Source organism: Aegilops tauschii, chromosome 1 (assembly GCF_002575655.3).
Source record: "Aegilops tauschii subsp. strangulata cultivar AL8/78 chromosome 1, Aet v6.0, whole genome shotgun sequence".
Taxonomy (NCBI): Eukaryota; Viridiplantae; Streptophyta; class Magnoliopsida; order Poales; family Poaceae; genus Aegilops; species Aegilops tauschii.
In genome coordinates, this window is record NC_053035.3 from 4,965,537 (window position 1) to 4,978,241 (window position 12,705).

The window sequence follows — 12,705 nt, forward strand, 5'->3', positions numbered from 1 at the left end:
TATTTAGGAACGGATGGAGTATATAACACAACGATTCGCTGTACACCCTGCTGTTATCATGTCTGTGATGGCACAAGTTGAGTTGAATTTCAATGTAGTTTTTAGGTTGAATTGGTATCAAATTCCTAAGGCTGGTGGTTTGGCTGAGACGAGAGATGCAACAGAGTGGCTGAGAAAGGAAGACTGCTCAGCTTTGTGCCGGAAGGAAAGAGTGCACACACATCTGTCTCTTTAATAAAAAGAAGTGCGCACACACACACACTTCAGTTCGACGAAAAATCTCAAAAAGCTGTATATACCTCTTCCTGAAAGTAAAAGACCATCTACTTGCTCACCTGCTGCCAAATACTCCTTACGTCTGTATTTACTTCGCATATTAGCTTTTTCTCAAGTCAAACTTTGTAAATTTTGACCAAATTTAGTAGAAAATTTTGTTAACAACTATAATACCAAATCAATACTATTGGATTCACCATTGAATATATTTCCACATCACATATTTTTATTATTATAAAGGTTTATATTATTTTCTATAAACTTGATCAAACTAAAAGTTTGACTTAGGAGAATGCTAATATGCATAGTGAATAAAATAAAGCGAACTCCAATGTTTCAGATTTACCCTTGCGTGCATTTCCTAGCAATGAGTGGGTGATCGTAGGCCCAACGAGTATATGGTATATGGCCTTGGATGCAGTGTCTTGGAGCCCAATGAGTGGCTCTTGTCTCCCTCTCCTCGCCCTGAAGGCTGCACTCGGACAAAGGATGCTCGTAGCCACTCCAAGCCTAGCGGTAAGGCCTAGACCCACAGGGCGAACCTACATTAGGCCGAGTGGGGGCCTATGCTCCTAGCCAGTTTCTTAAACATGAATTACCTGGCTCCTGTCACAAGTGCACATGTTTGGAATGGCTTATGTGCGCAATGAAAACTAATAATAAAGTAGGGAAGATGGTGATAATCAACATCAAGATCAAGTTGGAACAAAATAAATGAAATAAGGTACAGTCTTTGACAATTAAGTAACATTATTTATTTATTGAATGCAAATGGCAGTACAACTTTTTTTATCAACCAACATAACCACTTGGTCCACCATAGTTGAACATATAACCCTTCTTATATTCGAGAAATAAATTATTTGCTCTATAGCAATCTGGCCTATCAACTAACTTGATCATGGGAATGCCCAAGAGGTCTGAAGAATGACCATTTGGATTGTAATTCTGAATGTGCTTGAAGTACGCAGATCTCTTATCGTCATAATCAGGGAAGTGGCCGCTACCCATTGGAGGGCCATGTGCATTCTTCAAGTAATTCACGAATCCAGTCAAGGCTTGTATACGTCGTGTTCCGGGGCAAAGCTTGTTTGGAAAATGTCCCAAGAACGATGGTTTTTGTAAATCGTGACGGTACACCACCCAATCTCCGGAATTTGGATCCTGTAGTCAAGGGATTGATGACATCAATGAACAATAAATTTCATGTACAAGAAGAGTAGAAAACATGTTGTTATTTGCAAGAATTTTGGGTGGCGTACAATTTCCTAGATTCCAATGTTCCATATTTTCTTAATAAAATACAAAGCATGGTAGTTAATAACCATGTGAATTTATGCCTAACTAATTTTAACATTAATAAAATATATCTTTGTTAATTTAATCCTCTATTCTTAAATAGTTGCAATCCACTACCTATTTTTCCTATTCAAGCAGCCATGCCACGTCAACAAGTCATACATGTTAGTTATAAGTTTACTTTTCTTTCTATGTGTGCGTCCATACCACATCAACAAGTCATGCATGTTCCCCGTAAGTTCTATTTTTCATATGTGCTTGTTTTTCCTATCCATGCAGTCTTGCCACGCTAGCAAGTCATGCATGTTCATCATAAATTACTGTTTTTGCATTTATTTTGTTGTCATGAGAATGGATTATATGTTGGACACTCTGAGGATACCTATGCAGTTCATATTTCACATTTTTGTTAGAATCATGGAATTCTGTTAACTACAATCCAACCTTTTCTCTTTTGTAGTTGCTCTTATAGCATCTATTTACGTGATTCATTCGATGAGGTTGCTGCAGGAACGCGCATGTATCATCTACTTATTGTAGAAATAGTAGCACATTTGTGAATTTATATAGATATAGTAATCTCCAGAATGGGACAAATGGCGCACCCTGTTGAGGCTAAGCCTAACGTAGTGGTCTTGTTCGCCATAAATTGATGGAGGAGCCATGGCTTGTCCAGGCACCAGATTAGCTCGATGGAGGAACAAATCCTGGGCACTGCAAGTTGTAGCACCCCTTCGATTTCAAGTCCTTCTGAGCAACAAAAAAAGGAAACATGTAATTGTGGATGTAAAGAGACTTTTACTTAGTCCAATAGTGCCTCTAACTCCTACGAAATACCAGAAAACTATATGGGGACCACAATAATATATAACTTGTTAAATGACATTGATTATACTTACAGTCCAATATGTAAAGAAGCGAATATCTCTGTTATGGTACAAAGAGGGGGAAATATGCATCCAGAAGCAAATTATGAAATAGTTGTTTATTCAAAAGCATTTGAATTTACCATAATAGGTGATATGTTTGTACGTGAAATCCAACTTGAATTAAGTCGTAGTTTCCTCCATCTTGACAATAGATCTGTAAGGATGCTCGAGATTCTTGAGAAGTTCCTTGATTTGGTGAAGCACATTTACTCATGTCAGCTCGAAGGCCGTAGAATTGTCCTGGCTCTGTGTGCCACATTGCATACTAGTGATAGAAAATTATAGCTCAAATTAGCAAATAACCAGAAAAATCTATAGAGAACGACATAATAAACAACTGGGGGTGTGCGTTCTTGGCCTTGGTATGAGGTTCACCTACCAGACATTTACAATGGGGAATTTTTCATGCTATTTTGGAGTTAGTCTAGATTTGTTTTCATAGGCCTTGTTGAGTATATCATACTAGATTTAGCTTCCTCCGTGGGGCGTGGTGTCAATCCAACACAATTAGACCTTTTGTGGTGATGCATGCGATGCTTTAGTTCATGTGCATTTTCGATGGTCTTACTTAGGTGTTGGGGCTCACAACATCTTCTCTCCTCCTTGTGGCATGGGTGGAACAAGATTTGATTCTCTGTCTGATAGGTGTGAAGTGTATTGCCAATAAAGTTGGTATGTCAGCATAAGTCTCCTATAGAGTATGTCTTAAATGCCTTTCTGAATCTGTTGTTCACAGTATTTTGGTAGCATGTTTTGTATGTAGTAATCATAGCTTACGCGGTATATAGGGGATAAAGATAAGTTCATTTAGGTGTATGCCTTTTATCTGGTCTTTATGTACCACCTTGTCTCTTGGACAATTGACCTTAATTTAGCTTGACCAGCAATGATTTAGATACATCACTAATGAATTAGATTTCTACTGTTTTTTCTCTGTGGTTTAAGTATTTGTTGCTTGTATTGAAAATACCTTGACTTTGCCTTTTAGATTTATCACATGTTACTCTGGCATATACATTGTGACGTTTTTTGTGATCAATACCCAGCAAGAAATCAACAAAACATCGCAAATCTAACACATGAAAAAGTAAAGAGAGATATATACAGAGAATGGGGGAGAGTGCGTTTACATGAGAAACAATGCCGCTTCCTTCATTTGTGATATCAGCTCTCCAAGGAAAATGGAAAGGTTTAGGTCTTAAAAGAGTGGTGTTCTGCAGAGGAAAATAATAGTTCATGACTAGTTATCATATATAATTGATGTACAGAGTCTTTGAAAGATAAGTATTTGTTTCACATATGTGTCCTAAATTTGAGTTGAGCATATAAGTAACATAAATTAGTTATGAATATTAACACCAATAGTAATTATCAAGATTAAGTGGTCAAGTAGATACAACAATGGGATAATACATAAAGCAATTGATAAAAAGTTGTATATATCAAAATCTAAAAGTAAAATATTGGTTACCTTCTCATCTACGTCTATCGATTCAACAAAGGCGAGGTGGAAAGTTATACACAACAAGCATAGTAAGACTGATAAGACAACATAATCACCTCCCATTTGTATAGGTAACTTTGTTATTTTCAATGAAATAGTAACTATGTGATTCCTGACGTACTTGTATCTTCTTTGTAGAACACAACTTATATAGAATTGAGCCAGGTTCTTTTTTTAGAAGGCTTTAGATTGCATTGTACTGATGATGCACTGAACATTTAATGGGTAGTCATCCAGTGAACTAATCTTTCTAGAGTTGGGTATAAATCAATTATTTAATTAATTTCATTAAATATGGACTTGGTTGACATCCAATTCACGATTTCTTGATTGCCTATCTTTTTATATGAATATAGATCAATTTATGCATCAATAATAATTAACAATGGACTTGATTTACATCCAAAGAATGGATGTATGAGAGCATATACAATGGTCTTATCTTAGAAGTGGCACATAGGATAATTGCAGAGGTGGAGGAGAGAGAAACCATAAGAAAAAACGTGCCTTCTCTTCATTAATAGATGATCTCTTAGCAACAATTCTCTCACCACATAATTAGGAATATCTTGTTATTAGAGATCAGACTAAGAGTAATACATTGCACATCATTTTTTGTTGTCTTCTCTAGATTACATAGGGGACATAAGATAAGACAATCTTATCAACCATTGTACATGCCCTCATGATCTATATTTTCTTATATGCAAAAAATAGGCATTGTGTTCCTTAAGTGTGGAGTTGATTTACATCTAATGAATGTTTGATTCATGATCTATTTTTGTTTGGATATGAATATAGATAGATTTTTCATCAAATTTATTTCTTAATGGACTTGGTTGACACTTCCTCCATTTAATCCATATAATTGTTAAGTTAAAGAGAATTTCTATGTTAATTGCAGGAAAATTGGGCTAATGTTAATATTACAACACCTATAGACATGGGACCATTGGCTAACCTAGCTACAAAAATATACTATATGTACCCCGTTAACAATACCAATTTGTTGGAATGACTCACAAATTTCATCATTCGCCATTCATTGACTACAATCTAGGGCCACAACACCAAGATGATCCTCACGATCTAATAACGACAACACCAAGCCAAATGCTTCCAAAGATTTTCTAATATAATGCAAATAGAACATCTCCGATTTGAGAGACAAACATCAGTGAAAACATAACTATCCATTTTGAAGTTTAATTGTGTTTATTAAACAAAGATTAATCTACTCATAGTTGTGATTAAGGAAAATTCCATGTGTTTCTTTACGTGTAGAAATACATGGAGCCACAAGAAGATGTGCCGGTCAGGCAGAAAACTCGGAGCGACCATATCTTGTAGGTGGTCGAAAGTAGTCATGGAGATTGACCAGCTCCCAGGGACTTTGGGCTTTGCGGCCCTTCCAGCAGAGCAAGAAGAATGGCAAATCATGGCACCTTCTGTTGTGCCGTTCCAGCCCTCGAGGCCAACGGTTGCGCCACTCTTGCTTGCCATCACCGCCGCATGTGACTCTAGATTTGTGCTTCCCTGTCGACGACAATGGATGAGTTGTGGGGGAATCGCGGGAAGAAGTTGCACAACAAAGAATTTCCCCTATGGTCTTATGAAGGCATGTGTGGAGGGCGAAACAGCAACACGTCCCTCGAGAATTGCACCAGTAACATGGCGATGCGTGGAGTTCTAGCATGAGAAACAAGGGAATGCTTTCCGCTGTAAAAACCTTTTTTAAAGGATCCGTTGTAACAACTTTGGGCCCATGCTTGGCGCGAAGGGCTTCCAGGCGATCCACTACTAGGGAAAACCTTATCAGTAGCGCTGGTTTTTGAGCTACCAGTAGCGCGGGCGCCAGCGCTACTGCTATGGCGCTACAGCTATGGCGCTACAGCTATTTTGTAGCAGTAGCGCTTGTTTAGGCCAGCGCTACTGGTAAGTTCAGATACTAGTAGCGCGGCACTGGAAAGCGCTGCTGGTAAATGAGCGCTGCTGGTAATATTTTGGCCCGTGCCATTGCTAAAATTTATGGTTTTTTTTTCATTTTGGCGATGTATATGTTTAAATAGATATATCTTTCATACAATAACAACTCATCATGAACTAGTCTGTTTAAATAGCATATTCATTACCATTTGTCATCACCACCAAACAATGTTCGTCAATGGGACATCATATAACAAGTTGGTCACTAGTCATAATCACAACTCCTCCTCATCATCATCAACTCTAACACATTGTAGCACATAATAACACATTCTAGCTAGGACCTACTCTACCCTCTCTTAGGTAAAATATCATAAAACAAGATAGGCATTGAATCTCCATTAAGGAAAATTGACTCTCCATAATAATGAACGGAGATCATCCTGTCTCCAAGTCTTGGCCTACGCACAATGTTGCTTCCAAGTAGCTCTCTACGATGGTCAAAACAGTTTTTGAAATCATTTATTATCATGGCTTCCTTGCTTTTAGAAATCCGGTATGGACAGGATTGATGTGGATACCGCGGCTGACCTGGCCGTGGTGGCCGTAAGCTCATAACATCAACGTGACCTCTCGGCAACATCAGATGAGGCACAAAATCCATCGGGATTTTCTGTTCAAAAACATAGTAATAACTTTGTAGTTAGCAATGTAGTTTAGTTTTAGAAGAATTTATGCAAAAGATGCACGGATGTCGTAATAGTAGAAAATCTTGCCATGCTATCTCCATTGATGTTACCGTAGTTCAACACGTGCACTAGTGGCACGTATTGACCATAATGTGGAGGAGTTTGATAATAGCTATTGTAATTCTCAAGATCAGTAAAAAATGCGATAAGACCATCTTTCTCCTTATAAGTTAATTCTGCTTCATCATTGTAGTAGTAGGTTCTGTCTACCATCTTCCGTACGTTTTTTGAAGAATGAAAATAAGCTGTCAACTATTTTGAAATAAAAAATATAAATTACTTAATAAATATGTTTGAGAAACTCACAAAGCGGTAGAACTGGAAGCGTGTCAACAAGGACCCAAATGGTCATATTCTTTTCATCGATGTCAGGATCACCAAGATCGAAGGTGAGAAGCATACCCTGATGAAAATCATACGCCTTGCAAAGTGCTTCCCAATTCAGGCAACCAAAATTGGATGAGTTCACAGAATTGTATAGATTTACAGCAAAATCATAACCATGATGGGTCCTTAGTTGAATTATCTTTGTCTCCATGCTTTCATGATCTTCAAAACCCATCTTCTCCAAGACATAGCGTCTTGCATGGCATGGGATAAGCTAGTCGAATTGTAAAAGACGGAAATTGCACGTTGAAGAAGCAGAGAAGTCGTGCAAAAAATAACAAAAACACTTATCATCGTTGCGTACCGTTTCAACATCGAAGGTCTCTTGGAGCTTGATGCTGAAGCGCCGACCTTCTACCAGGTGAGGCCTGTCGTACAGACCGCGCTCATCTTCGCAGTACTCGCACATAGCGAATTCCCTTTCGTCGTCAGACATTTCCTAATAGGTAATTAATAATCCATCATCAAATACATATATAGTAGTTTGTAGCAAAGATCATCATATAACAACTAAAACACCTAAAATTTGTAGTTTGTAGCAGAGATCATCATCGAACCTAGTTTGTAGCAAAGATCATCATATAATCCATCATCGAATACATATATAGTAGTTTGTAGCACAGACCGCGCTCATCTTTTGCATTCAATAAGCAAATAACTAATAGGAAATTAATAATCCATCATTGAATACATATATAGTAGTTTGTAGCAAAGATCATCATATAATATCACTAATACATCTCGAATAATAGCTCCTCTAGGTTCAGTGGGCCGCGGTGGACACCCAAAGAGAAGGAACCATCACAGGATCATAGCTCCGGTGTGATCCTTGAAGAATCTGCCAGGTATTGGAGAACCTGCCGTCCGCCAACGCAACCATGTAGCGCTGGACGTGCGCGTCCTCCTCCGTGACACGGTGCTGTACCACCTGCGCGGGGGACTCAAGCCTCTGCACCGATGCAGGCCCACGTGACCGCCACCAAAGACGCTCCGGGTCGACGACGGGCTGGCTCCTCACAAAGCTGCGCTCACCAGAAGGTAGCACAACCCAGTACCAGCCCGGCAGAGCCCAGTCCTGGACATGGCCCCTCTGCTCAAGCAGGCCTCCTCCATCAAGTCGACGACGAGGATGCGGAATAGGCATCGTCGACGTCAAGAACAAAATGCTTAATTATAAAAACAAAATTAATAAACACTTAGAAAAATTCAGCATGATCTTTGCTAAAAGCAGGCATATCGAGCGCCTGAAAATTTGCCTGAACGTAAACGAATCGACATTTCTGGCAAAACATAGGCCACTCGGAAAAATATGACATGTCCAAAATGTGACATGTTCAAAATATGACATGTCCACTGCAAATTTGCATATAACAGGAAAAATTGCTTTAACTAAAAAAATAACAACAATTGCTTTAACTAAAAAAATACCTAGAATTCTGTTAACTACACCTAAAACACCTAAAATTCTGTTAACTACACCTAAAACAACTAAAACACCTAAAATTCTGTTCAATACACCTAAAACACCTAAATTCTATTAACTACACCTAATTAAAAACCTAGCTAAATTTTTGTCCTAACTTTGAAACCTAGCTAAATTTTAAAACCTAAGGTTCATACTACCTAATCTGTCCTAGCTATGGTTCGATCATAACCTACATTATTCTAAGAACCTACATTTTTTCAACTATATAGGATTCAAAATAACTAGGGAGGGAGGAGGAGGAAGGAGGGAGGAGTACCTCTCGGTGGAGGAGGGCCGGCGCGGGGGGGGGGGGGGGGGGTGGGGGGTGGGGGGCGTCCGGCGGGGGAGGATGGCCGGTGCAGGGGGGCGGTCGGCAGGGGAGAAGGGCCGATGCGTGGAAGGGCGACCGACGGGGGAACACTAGTAGAAAAAGGGGCTTTTGGCCCGGTTGGTAAAGCCCTTTAGTCCCGGTTTTTGAACCGGGACTAAAGGGTCGTTACTAATGCCTCTCCCCTTTAGTCCCGGTTCTTACACGAACCGGCACTAAAGGCCGCGGCAACGTGGAGCTCCACCTTTAGTCCCGGTTGGTAACACCAACCGGGACTAAAGGAAATTTTATGATTTTTTTGAAAAAAAATTTGAAATTTTTTTTTTAAATTTTTTTTTGATTTCCAAATTTCTGAATTATTTTAACCTCTAATCTCTAATCACCACCCCTCATCACTGCTCAATTTATCCTCTAATCTCTAATCACCCCTCATCATTCCAAATCATCTAACTTCCCGGACGGTCACCCATCCTCTCACTACTCCAGCCTGAGCATGCTTAACTTCCGGGTTCTGTTCTCCCTCGTTTCCAAGTCTGCACTTGTTGTTTTCCTCACAATAGTAAGTTGTCAATCCTATTAACCCTTAGAATTTAGCTTGAGCATGAAGTGACACATTTCACTGTTTGAGTTTGAAACTATAGTTTTAAAAAACAATAATTATTAGTAACACTAATATTTCTTGAATAATTAGTTTGACCATTGTTTGACCACAGTTTGACCAGATTTGACCAAAATTCAAAAAAACTGAAATAATTATTTAGTAGCACTAATATTCTAGAATAATTACTTTGACCAGATTTGATCACATTTTTTCTAAAAAAAAATTGAAACTATATTTTTTTTCTGTTACTAGTGGCGCACGCACCTAGCAAATGGTGCGCCACTAGTAAGTTTGAAATTTTTTCGATTTTTTTCCACTCTAGATCTTAAAAGTCTCGCAACTTTTTTTCTGTTAGGTTTTTGAGGATTTTGAAAATGTTTAACAGGGTTCTCTCGGTTAAATTCGGATGTAACTATTCGAGTAGATGATTTTTCATATAAAAAACTTTTTAATCCGAGTTCGTATGCAAAAGTTATGCCCATTTTACAAATTCCAGAGAGATTTTGCAAATAAAGTCGAAATTCATATTTGTAAATTTTCCCAACAACTAGACCACATATCACATGGGAAACTTATTTTATTTTATTTTTTTGACATTTCCATCATTTTCTTTTGTTTTTCTAAAACTGAAAAGGCGGTCCGGGGGGGTAGAGTTTGAAAATGGGACCTTTAGTACCGGTTCGTGCCATGAACCGGTACTAATGCCTCAAAGCCCATTAGTACCGGTTGTCCCGGTTGGTGCCACCAACCGGTACTAATGGGCATCGCACCCTTTAGTCCCGGTTCGTGGCACCAACCGGGACTAAAGGGCCCAGGTGAACCGGGACTAATGCCTTAGCCGCACGAACCGGGACCAATGCTCACATTAGTCCCGGTTCGTGACTGAACCGGGACTAATGTGAATACTGCCCTGTGACCAAAGCCCTGTTTTCTACTAGTAGAAGAGGGCCCGCGCGGGGAGGGCGGCCGGAGTAGGACGCAGGGGCGGCGGCCGGATCGGGGGATTGAGGGATTATGTGAGTGTGTGAGTGTGAGTGTGTGAGAGGGGAGGGGCGCGCGGGCCGGCGCGGGGGGGAAGCAGAGGTGGGCTTAGCAGCAGCGCGGCGGAGGAGGCCCAGCGCTATAGCTAAAGCTGCAACAGGGGGCCGAGAGCGTGGCCCATCAACAGCAGCGCTGGCCGGGAAATCCCGCGCTACTGCTAACGTGCGCTTGCAGCGCTGGTGTTGTCCGGCGCTACTGCTAAATAGCAATAGCGTGGGGTCTTTAACCAAAATGTCTACCTATAAGCATTTTCCTAATAGTGATCGTTGACAAGGCACGACCCAACCCATTTAATAGGCTTTATTACTCATCCTACATCTGCTTCTTTGGGCCATTTCATCTCCCGTCTAGACCTTGGGCCGTTTTCAGGCCATCATTTTGTGTAGTGTGGACTACTTCGGCCCATCGTAATTGTGAGGTCCATCATGGGCATCAAATCGCAGAAAGCCTGGCACACACGCAGTTGCCTGGAATTGCCTTCACCAAGCATGCGAGCTATATCACAAATGATGTATGTCGTTCTTTACGAGCGTTACGACATCAGTCTCCTACGTGCGTGTCTAGCGGGCCAATCCATTGAGCTGAAGCATTCCCAACGGTTCTTATCTGCTTAGCTTACTTGTTATAGAAACTGCTGATTTCGAACGCCAGCAAGTTCTTGACATGGACGAAGTGGGAATGCTATTGTTGCTCCATGCTCCGGGCCTTAGTTAAATATAGAGCTGATTATCCTTTAGCGTCTAATCATTCTTTTTGTCAGCGAGCAACCTATTAGTCTAGTTCTATTGCTCTAATCTTATACTCCACATGCTTTCTCTACAGGTATGAAGGGCAGCTAACGTGCTTTCATACACCTTTGATTTTTTTCCGTCATAGAACTGCTGATTTGGAAGTTCTTAAACATGGACAGGTTAGAATTGGAATGCTATTATTCCTCCATTCTCCAAGCCTTGGTTAAATGGAGCTGATTATCCTTATCATTTAATCATTTTTTGGCAGTGGTCTATTAATCTAGTGTTCTAATCTTTATACTCCATATGCTTTCCCTACAGGTATGAAGGGGAGAATGACGTACATGATGTACGACGAAATATATAATCTTGACCAAGTTGCTTTTGCATCGGAGTGAACTAAGATGCTCAACAAACTGTATGTTGCTTTAGTTTCCTCTCTAATTCATGATATATGCTGAACTTCTCATTCTAGCTCCCAAACTTATGTTCAATTGTTTCTCATTCTACAGATAACTGCAATGAAGGCTGCCAATAAAGAGCTCAAAGTGTTGATGAAAACTTGGAGGATTGAAGATATAGATTTACAAGGAGCAGATCAAGAAGACCAGGCCCAGCACCACGCAGGAGGCCGTCAAGGCGCGCGCCATGAGGATCCTCAAGCAGCGCAAGATGTATGTATTTCAACCTAGTTGCTCCTACATACCCAACCCAACCCCCTCTTTATTTATTTATTTTTCTCTGGCCGAATAGTCTCGCAAAACAGATAATTGCTGTACTAGCTGCTGCTCAACTAATGAGGACATGCAATTTTCTGGATAGAGGTCTAGATGGCAAGTTGCATTTACAGAACAATTTGAGGATGTTTTCTTACCTAACGGGACACATCCGAAAAGTATAATGAACTAGTTTAATAAAACAATTTTAGTATCTTTCACATTCTCTTATGTTACTAGTCTATGGCTTCTTCTACTCCGCATTGAGGGGCTCCATAAGGAATTATCATCTGCTGCCAAAAAGTGCTAATTTTAAAGCGAATCTCCAAATATGCTCTGTTATTGGAATTGCACGGGTAGTTGTGGGTTTATCCGCATTTGCTATGTTTGCTTTGTCTTAGGGAGAACTAAGAAGGAAAATCTTATTAACAATAAGACTTCACTATCAATGCTTGTCTAAAATGTCAACAAAAATATATGGTTAACCAGACCTACTCTCGTGGTCGTCCATCGGCAGTACCAATGTTGACAAGTCACCATTTAAAAGGCTAGCTGAGAAGGTATAGCTGAATCCTGAATCTAGTTGACGTGCTTTCATACAACTTTAACATTTTTTCCTTCTTTACAGTAGGTCATTTTTTTATAGTTTCAGAATTTCCTCCTAGGTAGGTTGTGTCCATATAGAAACTGCTGATTTGGAAAGCTAGCAAGTTCTTACCACGGATAAGACAAATATGGAATGCTATTGGTTCT

At 39.9% G+C, this 12,705-nt stretch overlaps 2 pseudogenes; one reads left to right on the top strand and one right to left on the bottom strand.

The window, feature by feature from the left end:
- Positions 1–1,034: 1,034 nt before the first annotated feature.
- On the bottom strand, positions 1,035–4,071 carry LOC109766034 (protein neprosin-like; annotated as a pseudogene).
- Positions 4,072–11,407: 7,336 nt separating this feature from the next.
- Positions 11,408–12,705, top strand: part of LOC109765972 (vacuolar protein sorting-associated protein 60.1-like) — a 34,245-nt pseudogene continuing 32,947 nt past the window's right edge.